Source organism: Bactrocera latifrons, unplaced genomic scaffold (assembly GCF_001853355.1).
Source record: "Bactrocera latifrons isolate USDA-ARS-PBARC rearing strain unplaced genomic scaffold, ASM185335v1 scaffold_4, whole genome shotgun sequence".
Classification (NCBI taxonomy): domain Eukaryota; kingdom Metazoa; phylum Arthropoda; class Insecta; order Diptera; family Tephritidae; genus Bactrocera; species Bactrocera latifrons.
Genome location: NW_017537045.1, coordinates 2,389,811 through 2,402,518, shown reverse-complemented (window position 1 = coordinate 2,402,518; position 12,708 = coordinate 2,389,811). Strand labels below are relative to the sequence as shown.

Sequence of the window (12,708 nt, the reverse complement as noted above, 5' to 3'; positions counted from 1 at the left end):
TTTTTTATTATCTCATACAAATGTGTATAGTACTCATTAGTGTCATTGTGTGTGTGCGCATAAACACACGCTTATGACTTTTATGTCGTTGTCGCAAAGCAGACAGTCGTAAACACTTCGCCGCAATTTGCGTTATTTAATATTATTACCAAAGCGCAGAAGAGAAAAACAACAACAACGACATCAACAGATAAAAATTGCGCGGAGGCATACAAAAGCGAAATTGTTTAATGAAAATGAAATAATTTGCGAAAATTACATCAACAAACGAGCGCGAATTGCAGAGGCATTAAAAACAACTACAAAAACAGCAATAAACACTGAAAGACATGCAGGACACGCGAATGTTAGATTGTGTGTATAAAGCAGCACGAATAAATTATTTAGAATAACGATGTCTTCTATTTAACCGCATTATTTTTTCTTTTTTTTTTCAAAGTTACACTCTACAATTATATTTTCATTAAAAATGCGCTTATATAAAGTTAAAAAAACGAATATTAACTAAAGAATCCCGAAACTCCTGAACCCTGAAATTTTTTTAAACGATTTTTGTAGTAGTTGTATAAAATTTTTTAAATACCGAATCCCGAAATTCTCGAATCCCGAAATTTCCGAATCCCGAAATTCCCCAACCAAGTATTTTTTTAAATGATTTTGGCAGTAATTTTTTCAATTCAATCGATCGAAAATAAAATAATTCAATCGCAAAGTTAATAACCAAATCTCTAACTCAGCGCATATGCAACTTATATAATAATGTGTTTTTTATTTCATTTTTAATTATTTGTTAAAAAATTTTATCCCGAAATTATTTGTTGCTTGCTTTCTATATTGACGTTCTCTAATTCAGATAACTCAACTAAAACATAATTTGATTCCTTTTTATTTGTTATGTTTAATAAAATTCAATCCCGAATTTATTGGAAACTTAGTTTCGGGATTTAATTTATCTGAACCAAATAATAAAATTATAACTTTTTTTCTTACTTAATTTTCATATTAAAAAAATGTAGTCCCGAAATTATTTTCGATATCCCGAAATTTTTTCATTTATTTTTGTGACTAACTCTTCTCTGATTAGTCGAAAACGCCTTTAAAATAATAATTATGTTTCTTTTTAAATGTTTGTTCTTAAAAAAATGAATAACGACTGTTTTCGAAATCCCGAAATTATTAAAGCTATGTATTTATAAATTAGCTAACAGTAAAAAGGCGTAAAAAAATTTAAATGTTTTTTGAAATTAAAAATGTACAAGTATTCAGCAAAAACCTAGCAAATATTTCCTATAGGGCATGAATTAGCGACCAAACTGCACATTCGAAAAAGTGAACTGTTACATTGTCGATGTGCACGTACACACATACCAACAAATACTACCGCTAAAGTTTGTTTCTATGCGCTATTTCGCAAGTTGCACTCACGTTTTATTGCTTTCAACTGAATTTTGCCTCTTTGTTGTTGCAATGATTACTGCGGTTAACAGTGTTGCGACTTTACCACTTTCAACACGCATTGTGCAGCACGCCACGTGTTTGTAGTCACGAATGCCTCCAATGCAATGGCACGTGCCGTTCAAATTTGCCTATCTATTCACCGAGATCTTCTGCTTTTCCAGCTTGCCTCTATGCTCTTCGCTTTATCTGTCATCAATGTTGTGGTGGTAACAAAGCAATTGGTCAAATTGAATGACTTTGCAGAGGTTACTTGGTTTTTTAAATAGATTTAAAAAATTAACGTATAATAATGAAAAAAAGAAAACAAGAAATATTGACAAACTGTTGAGTGCTCTGACCTGAAACTGTCTCTTGTTATCTACTTTCCTTTATAGATCACTACACACGTCATAAATTTCTGGGGCGTTTAATAACAGAAAAAGAAAATGTGTGGATGCCTCGACCCCGCCTTGTCTTATAACATGTACGCCTAATGAACAATCTTCAGAGAGAATGGATACGACAATAATTTTTGACCAGCGCCTGCTAAGCTCACCCCGAAGTCCAGAGACCAAGAACTACAACGCAAGAGGTTCCAGCTAGTTCCCAACACGATGCCTTCGGTAAAGAGGTGCCGCCTCTTGCAAACCCAACGCTTTACAGTTTCCAGCGATTCCGCTATGACCAGGCACCCAAATTAATGAACTGATTGTGAGGGCAGACACTTCTCGACTAACTTTAAACGCACAATTAGCGAGCTTAGCGCTAGTATTGCCGCTCAGCTGTCATAGTGAGTGCTCATTTTCCTGAAGGAAGCTGGAATACTTTTGCTACTACTTTAATAACATCCACCTCTGTTTAGAATATGCTACAGTATTCCGGTTGCCTAAACACTGTTTAACAAAGAGTTGTTTAGAGACTTAATTTTCCTCTAACACTCCTCCTAAGCATAGCTCTCTTCTCATGGAATCTTAGACTTGGAATAAACTAGACGATCTTTTACTGCCATATCAACAAAACCCCGAAAACGATCAAAGTCGAAGAGATCAAAAGAGTGCCATCTGGAAATTATTTCGACCTAGAAATGAAAGTCGGTGTCTTTTCAATGCTGACCATCGAACTGCCTACAGCGTTGCCAAGCTGTTAAAACATTTGTAGTATTTAAATGCAAATTTTTCTATTATCAAAAAGACTAACTTGAACACATTCACTGCAATCATAAAAATTGGTCAATATTAAAACGGAAGAGCCATCTGGCAGAAAGGAGTTACATAGCAAAGCATACAACCCGCGTTTGAATAACATTCTGGTATACTACCTATACGAAACCGAATATTTATCCAGCATAAGACTGTCATCTCCACAGTTACCACAAAACTATTTACGAAATGTTGTCTGCCGCTACAACAACAACCACAACATTCACCTTATCAACGAAATATCACCGAGAGACACACGTATTCGGAGTAGACTCGCACATCTTCTCACCTCCATAAGTCACTATCAATCACTTTTCGTGTTAAACATCCGAAAACCAAATAATTTGCTGAACAATCAAACAAAAAGTGTGTGCGAAAAAACCCCGAAAAGTAAAAGTGATAAAACAACAAAGATTTTGAAGCATAAATGAAGTTAACAATAAATTACACCGGCAATAAATATGTGTGAAATAAAACAATTAAGCGGCTAAGCACTTAGCAAAGGTCACTTAGCGGATGTGTACTTTAAGTGCGCTCGCATGCCGCTGCGTTTGTTATTGTTGTTGTACAATTAAATTACGTCGATGCTTTACATAACCACAATAAAAAACAATTTGAGGCAAAGCAAAGTGAGAAAATACCAAAAAAGGTGGCACACAATACCAAACGCTCAAAACATATTTACATATGTAAACACTCAGGGAATACACATGCACGTACATACATGCATATGTATATATTCATATGTTTATGTGTGTGTATGTGCAAACTAACGAAAAGGCAAACATTTGTTGACTTTTAATTTCCATTCAAATATGTGTCTCAGCAAACAAGCATTCACTTATATGTTTATATAGTTGGAATATGTGTATTTTCGTTATTATTAGGATGGTACTTAAATTCCGGAAAAAGTTTTTTATTTGATTTTTATAATCGCAGACCTGAATTAGTTGGTAACACTCACTTATATGATTATATAGTTGATATATATATTTTTCGTTGTAATAGGGTGGTACTCAAATAATGGAAAAAATTTATTTTATAAGATTTTTCCTGCCTCAACTCAAACTTAGTTGGAAATACTCACTTTTTTGTTATTATAGTTATATATATTTTTCTTATATTAGGGTGGTACTAAAATACCAGAAAAAACATTTTTTTGCAGATTTTCCCAACCTCAACCCAAACTCACTTGGCATCACTTACTTATGTTTATATACAGGTATATGTATTTTCGTTATATTAGGCTGGCACTTAAATATTGGAAAACACTCATTTTAACAGACTGTGCTCACCTTAACCCAAACTTAGTTGGGAATACTCATTTATATGTTATATAGTTGATATATATGTATTTTATTTATATTAAGGTGGTACTAAAATTCTAGAATTTTTTTTATCAGATTTGACCTATCTCAGCCACAACTTAGTTCGAAATATAGTGGAAAATATCAACCACGATTGTATGCAGGTTAAAGATGTAAGACAGAGGCCAAAGTTCAAATTATTTTCAGAAGCATCAAACAAGTCAAATTAATTCGAACTTGCATGAATAATAAATCGATTTGTAATACTTGATTATTGGCAGAAAAAATAAATGTTCGTCACTATTGGAATTTCTTTATTTACTTTTTTAATTATTATTTGAGTTCACATTTGTATAAAAAAAATTTAATTACCACATTAATGTATATAAATCTCAAAAAAACTATAATTAAGTCATTAACGGAACGCAGTGTTATCAATCCCTTGAGTGCCAAAAAAATATTTTGTACCTTAAGTGCCACCCTAATATGCTTAAAACTCAGCTAACATAGTTATGCCATTAACTGAATTCACGTATGCCCAGCAGAAAGTCTTAAGCACATAAAACCACAGCCGAAAAAATATAAAATAAGAGGCAACAACAACAGCCCCATAGCAACACTTAATGAAAAGTGTGTCATTATACCTAGCCATATGTAAATGTGTATAAAACCAAAAGTGACAAACGCGAAAGTCAACAATTGTATTAGAAAAACGCATGCATGCGTCAACAATAGCAGCGCAGACTCTTTATAGTTTTTGGCTACGTTTTACACACTTTCTCATGCCAGCGCTTAGCGTAAAAGCAATTTAAATTATTTACTTATTTTTTCACTTCAACGGAGTGTCGCACACAAATTAATATATTTTTTTCCGCGGACCACCTGTCCCACTGCGTTTTTCTGCTTGAATATTTTTAAGATTTATATTTCTCAGTTTTTTTGCTGGGAGTATTTGAACTGAGAAAGGCATGACACATCTTTTTAACGACGTTTTCAATCATTACTACTGAGTAGCTGACAGTTCAGTCAAATGCGTCTTTTATAGCGTGCGTTAATCGACGAGTGACGTTTAATTTACTTTAGTTGAAAGCGAAATTCTGATGCTTTCGCTTTCGTTTACAGCTGTCTGCGACTCAAAACAGATGGTTTTTGTTTAGAGATAAGTAGTTTTGGAGCTTGTGTCGTAGTTTACTTAAGATATAATTAGTATTCCGTTATTATAAATTCTTAGATTATGAAACATGTGCAATTTATGGAACCCTGCCATCAAAAAGGATTCAATAATGCCAAATATTGCGGATTATTTTACATATCTTCAAATTTTTTACTGTAAAATTGAATAAATTTCACCAATAACCATTAGATATATCGGAATTCATGTGTTTGGAACTTCAACAACGCTTATAAAATAAGTTTTTACTATTTTATGGCAAATGAAGAGACAAAAAATTTAATTTCAAAAAATTTATGGTAAAAAAATATAGGAAAAATTATAGGAAGCATTAAGATGAAGAAAATTATTATTATTTATAACCATAGTTTTTTGCTAAAATGAATTTCAAGAAAACTATTTCGAAGAAAAATTAAAGCATTTCAGTGGTTACAATAACGCAAAAAAATTAAACAGAAAACATGTAATAAAGATTATAGAAAAAATTATAGTAATAAAACAATTATTGTTTTGTAGCAAACGATATATTACATAAATTACAAGATAAAAGAAAAATTATAGCAAAAAAATTATAGCAAAAAAATTATGGCAAAGAGAATTTGTTGCAAATGAGGAGTGTAGAAAAAAAGTGTAATGCAAAATATCACAGGCATTGCATTAGTTTTCCAAAGAACGTGCAGCCAAAAGGATTATGTAAAAAAATTATGGGAAAAATTTTAGTAAAAGAATATTATTTTGTAGAAAAAAATGGATGGTATAATTTATCACATTATAAAGAAAAATTATAACAATAAAGTTATGCTAAGAAAATTTATTGCAAATTAAAATTATAGCAAAAAAGTGTTTTGCAAAATTTTGTAAGCCTAACTGCGATTGTAAAGTCTTCTTTCAATACTAAACCGCCTTAGAAATAGAATACTTCAATCTAGAGGTTTCTTATACAAAACTAACACCACTCATGGTGCGGTAACTCTAAGTAGAGAGCAATTGACATGGGCAAAATCATTGAAAAGCTTTCGATGGGGACTGTACTGAGTGAGTTCGAAAATATTATCTACAATTTTTGTTCCTCAATGTAAGATACACGTAAAAGATATAGCAACAGAAACACGACCAGCATTATATAAGTACCTCACCACCACTCTATCTCTGCTGTTCTTAGAAATGTAAAGTGTTCTCTTTGAGTTGTCATCAGCTTATGGGTGTGAACATTGCATACATTAGATAGGTTTTTAAGGCTGTTCCAAGTAAATGAGATACGATTTGATATAACATAATGGTTTTATATGGTACCAAAAATTCTTAAACCTAATCCTAATATCGGCTGCATTTCCTTTTAAAAATTAAAATAATTGTGGATATGAATTGAATATTTATATAAACATTTAGACCAGTCTGTTATGCTAATATCAATGCAAAAACTAGCATTTTCTCCTTAAAAATATGGTTTAAACAAACTTTTTATGCTTCGTAACTTTTGCAAACTGAGCTCTCCTCTATCCCAGCTATTTGCAGCAGAATATTTAATAACATCCGTGCAAAAACCGCAATTTACCACTAAGCAACTCTGAAATATGAAAAACCGGGTTTGTCACTTAAATCTTTCGTGTGCAAAGCGAGTTTCTTTTACATTTTGCTATGCATATTAGTTAGTATAAAAACATATTACTGTTATTTATTACCAGCATGTGCATTTCCTTTAAATCGCACAAGCAAGAAAATGGCAAATTAGCGGTTGCGGTTTTTGTGGTTGTCATTTTTGACTGATTGAAGTGGGTGCTTTTTACTGAAATATATTTAATATTTTTACTAGTTTATTAGCGAAGGCAAAATGGTTTCAAAAAAATTGATTTCATGCATATAATAGGTTTTCCGTTGGAAAATTGATAAATTACACCAAAGTTTAAGTGTGTTCAGATACTTGTAAGGCTTGCATTACCCAGTAGCTAAATAATGACAAAAAATGCAGAGCAAAACATTTGTTAAAAAAATTTTTATAGCACAACATTTTGTGTAGAAAAGAATTATGATAAATTTATTGCAAAACATTTCTGTTTAAAAACTGTATGGCAGAAAAATTAAAGAAAAATTGGTGATAGTAATGTCATAGAAAGTATTTTATAGCAAGAAAATTATGGCAATATTTTTGGAACAAACATTTTATAGCACATACATTACGGTATTAATGTTATAGAACATATTTTATAGCAAAAAATTTTTTGATAATATCGTTATAGCAAATGTGTTATAGCAAAAAATTGGTAATACTGTTTGCGAAAACATTTTATAGCAAACAAATAACGGCAATATTGTTACAACAAATATTCTATAGTATACAAGTCATGGTAATAATGTTATAGAATGTTTTATAGAAAAAAAATCTTTGTATTAATGTTATAGTAAACATAACTAATAACAATATCACAGAAAACATTTTATAGCAAACAAGAGATGGCGCTATTGTTACAACAAGCATTTTATAGCACACAAATTACCATAAAATTGTAAAAATTTTAAAGCCAAAAATTAATAAAAATGTTATAGCAAATATTTTGTGGCAAAAAAACTTAGTAATAAAGTTATAGCAAAAAATAATGGCAAAGGAAAATTGTGTGTAAAGGAAAATTAAAACTAAAAAAATATTCCAACAAAGTGAAGCAAATAACACTTTTAACGAAATATAGTAAAATATTAAACATATCTTAGTAGACATACATATATAATTTACATACATATATGTATATATACAAATATTATATACGCAGTAATTATATTTTTTTTTCCTGCAAATTTATAAATACCTATATTTTTCTAGCAGATACCTCACAGACCTCTTGGCACATCAGTCGCAATTTTTTCCTTCACATTTGTTGATTAGTGCTATTTTTGTTATTATAAAAAATATAATACATACATATTTATATTAAAAATTATAGCAACCAAACCAAACATTAAAACAAAGTAAAAACAAGTTGCATACATATTTACGTTCTGTTTTTCTTACTTTCTGTTAGAAATAAATGTATGAAAATTATTATAGCAAATCAAATTAAGGGAAAGAATGTTATGATAATTTTTTGTTAGTATTTAAATTTATGGTAAAAACTATAGGAGGCAAATAGATTAATTATAGTAATTTTCTTGCAAAAATTATGTTAATATTTAAATTTGTTAATATTGCAAAAAACAGGAGACAAATGAAATAATCATTTTTATTTTATTGCAAAATTTTTTAAAACTTACGCTTTCATTGCAGAAACGTTATATGCAAGTCAAATCGTTACAAGACAATTATTTATATTATTATAGCAAAAAATTATAGTAAGTATCTTTATAGTAAAAAATTATGGGAAGGTTTTAAAGATATTATAGCACAAAAATTCTAGGAAATTTTTTTTTTGCGAAAATCACATATGTATGTGTTATAGCAAATACTATTAATGCTAAAGAAAATCATAACTTCAGTATCTTTGTTGAATAATTTCTGCAGGCAAGTAAAGTATTTGCCTTAAGGCATATGACTTGTTGCTCTCGATAATTTATTTCTTCTGCTTTGAAATAATAATACTTAAGATTAGTCTTTCCAGCAGGTACAAAGTGCTATAAGAAAAATTGCTATATCGGTCTAATTAAAAAAAAAAATTTCTAATATTTTTAAAGGCGAATTTTAAGCAATACCTGCAATAACAATATTATACAACTGCATATTAAAAGTTTTTTTTAAGTTTTTCTTAGCAGTCAAAAACCAAGTACTCTGCACACTTTTAATTTAATTAATTTTTTTTAACTCATAAAAATTTTATATTTTTGAAAATTTTCCATAATAGTATCTCAGTTCGATTGTTTGATTAATATAAGTAATATTATTATACAATTTATATACACAAAATGCACAAGAAGTCAGAAAATTTTACTGCAAATTGCTTTCTATGGAATATTTGACGCCTTACTAATTCATTTTTCATTACATTTTTTCTTGAATAAATTTAATTTGCGACTATTTTTCTACCGTTTATCTCCTGTCACTTAATTTCACACCATCTGAGTTACCGAACTGCGGCGACTTTCCCACGGAAAACACGCAAAAATTAATATTTAATTTACTACAGTTTTTGCTGAATTGTATACGCATACTTTTTCACGCACACACTGCGTTTTTCAATTCATAAATGCCAACTTCCTTATAAAATTAGCCACTTTACCAGCAAACGCTACAGATTACAGCAACTTACCGCTTAAGAAATGGTGTCCAGTTTCCTTGTATAGCGTTCGTTGGGCGTTGTTGTTGTCGTCGGTTTATGTTGCTTGCCTTAATATTAAATATGTATGGGTTTTAATTAACGGTATTTTTTAGCTGTTATTGTATCGATTTCTTGTGGTTCGCTGTCACTTTTGCAATGATAAATCAACGGCAAGCAAAGTAAGTGCAGCGCTATTAGAGAAGAAACCAAGAGAAGCAATCAAACAAGCAAGCCAGCAACTTGCAAAGCAACAACAATACGGTAGCTGAGCTTAGTTAAACTTGCTAGGATGCTTTTTTTTCTGAAATTGCAGCAGAAATTGGATATGTTGGTAATCTTGTAATACTTGTCTTGCACTGTTAGTGGATTTACGGCGAACATGCGGATTTCCTTATCGATTGCGAATGAGTGGGATAAACCAATTGATAAAACAAGTCGTTACATTTTGATAGCAAAAAACAATTAAGAAAATAAATTTATGACAAACAAATTTATGGCGACAAAATTATGGTAAACATTTTATGAAAAAAAATTATGGCAAACGCTTGAATGCCAAAAAATTATGGTAAAATATGTTTTGGTGGAAAAACACGCATAACGAAAAATTGGGTTAAAAAAATTATTATGGCAATAATTTTATGTCAAAACATTATACCAAAAACGGACGAAATCTCAAAATTTACTATCATAATGTTCGTAGCCAAAAACTTTATAGCAAAAATTATAGCACACAAAAGAGTATTATGAGAAATTTAGCAAATGAATATTGGTGCTCAGAATTATGTATGTATAATGCCGATGTCAAAATGTCCATTTTTTAAAACAAAATATTTTGGGCAAAAAGTTATTAAATAAAATGATAAGCAAACAAGTATAGCAAAAAAATATATGGCAAATAATTTGTAGCAATAAAAAAATTATGGCAGACAATTTAAAGAAAAAAAGTATGACAAAAACATCTTGTAAAAATCAAATGTAAGAAACGTTTCTACCTAATGCTATTATTGATAAAACTACCACAGAAAAATTGTATGTCATAAAAATTATAGCAAAATAATTTATGACAAAAAACGCACAGCAAAACGTGATGATGCCAAAAATTTAGAACAAAAATGTTTCATGACTAAAAATTATAGTAAAAACTCTTTTGTTTTTTTAGGTGGTAAAAAAAAGTGTTAAAGCAATAAAATTGAACAAAATAGTATGGAAAAACGCTTTACCATAAAATAACTGACAGAAGGCCTTTGTAAATATGGAATATGGAAAGAAGCTATGTATGTATATTTTATACATGGGACGCAATAAAAATGATTTTGTTTCGCTTTGCAATAAGTTTCATTAACAAAAATATTACACCACATAATTACCAATTATTACAGCAAAAACTTTATAGCTAAAAATTATATCAAAAAAACTTTTTCGTAAAATGATAATAAAAAATTATAGGAAAAATATTATAGTAAAAAAAATTATGGCAAAAAAAAAAATATTGCAGAAAATATGAAAAAAGGATTTGCAAAAACTAATGCTAAAAGCAACTATATTGCATAACTATGTCACTTTAACTATGTCACTTTAACTATGTATATACAGTATTTTTTTTGTTTTCTTTTGCAAAATTCAAAAAAGGCACGTCGCCCTAGTTTTCAAGCATGCGTCATTTAAAGCCTTATCCACATACAGCTAAAACAGTTTACAGATTACGTTTACTAGCTTAAAGTCCAATTTTATTGCTACACTGTATCGCCACATCGACACTAAATTTTTTTCCTGAATTTGTCACTATCACTCCTACAGGCACACATGCAGGCATTTGCATGCAGCGATAATCGCAAGCAATGATTTCTGCACTTTTTGCCACTTGTTTATAGCGCTACACTGTCAAGTTGTGGCTGTCCAGCCGCCGCCTGAGTTGTTATTGCTATTTTGTAATGACCGGTTGTCTGTTGCTGGTCACTGTACTCGTATATCAGACACTCCTCTCGAATTTTCTATATCACTCAATTTTACTTTTATTTTAATTTTTAGGTTTTGTTTTTGTGTTAGTCAATGCATGCGGCACATTTGTAACAGGCCTTTCCATTTTTCGCGGTTCAAATTAAACTATTGCCCAATTGCGTTGTATAACCGGTGGCGTATGAGTAATATGCAACGAAAGTGAATAAATTTGCGGAATTTAAAAAACTTTATCGATTTTTTTAAGTACTTATAATTAATTAACGTATTTATCCCTTTTTTATTTCTTGGTTCTTTTTATTATTATTAACTAATTTTTTTCTAAATTCATTAAATATATTTTTAAACTTTTTGTTATTGTTGTTAATTTAGATATTTTTATCAATTAATATTTTATAATTAATTAAATGTTTTAATTAATTTAATTAATTATTTTTAATTATTTTTATTATTATTATTTTTTATTTTTTTTTAGTTGAGATTAATCAATTTACTACTGCTAACAAATAAGCATACATATATGCCTCGATGTAAGTATGCAAWCGACTATGGAGCTCCCAACTAAGCAGACTAATGGCCTACATATGGAACACAACCAAGAAAAAGTTATGCTCTTAATGTCAACAACATTTTAGCATACGCAGCAGAGAATTAGACGAATGTGGTAAAACGGAAAATCGTAAGTGGTAAGCTATTGCATTCTTCAGCTCTCAAAGATGCATCAGCATAAGGAACCGTTTCAGGTCACAATGTTAGTTTTAAATGGTAATTCCTCAATTGACCTTCAAACTTACGAAAGAAAAACGCTGTGTGAGCGAAAGAAAGTATCTGAAAATTACACGAACGCAATTGAACAAATAAACAAAGATAAGATATAAGCATGGCATTAAAGATGGGAGAATGGAAGTCGTGGCAGATGGAAGGCCAAAAAAGTGAGAAATTTAAACTTATGAACAAGTCGAAAATTCGGAGTAGTCGTCTTCTACACAACACAACTGCCATCTAATGACGAATATTTCAAAAAAAAAAAAAATTTGGAATAAAACTCCTAATACATTAAAAGGGTAGTCATGCCTTTACAATGAAACATCAGAAGACGACGCTGCGCAGGCATTCCTTAAATGTGTGCGATGGCAACCAGAAGACCTGGCAGACCAATTACCGTGGAGAATTTAATCAGTGTTATGCTGGAAAGCGAAGAAAAATGGGGAATTATCCAAAAATAGCTATGGCACGGCACGCAGGTGTAGTTCTTGTAATGAGCAAAAGGGATCGCTTTCCTAAAGTAATAGGAGATAGCATATTTTATTTTGCTTCATTTTAATTTCATTTTATTTATTTATTTATGTTTTATTTCATAAATTTTATTTTTCTATTTTTCGCATTTTATTTTTTTT

At 30.2% G+C, this 12,708-nt stretch overlaps 1 protein-coding gene across 5 annotated transcripts in view; it reads right to left on the bottom strand.

Annotated features, from left to right (window-relative positions):
• Window positions 1–12,708, bottom strand: part of LOC108972457 (flocculation protein FLO11) — a 34,520-nt gene that overhangs the window by 20,536 nt on the left and 1,276 nt on the right. For 3 of the 5 annotated variants that reach the window (XM_018939049.1, XM_018939050.1, XM_018939051.1), the window contains exon 2: window positions 9,347–9,546. The gene's annotated coding sequence lies outside the window, so the exon portion shown is untranslated. Of the gene's footprint in view, window positions 1–9,346; window positions 9,657–12,708 lie in introns of all 5 variants that reach the window. The other 2 variants (XM_018939048.1, XM_018939052.1) reach the window with 2 other exon arrangements.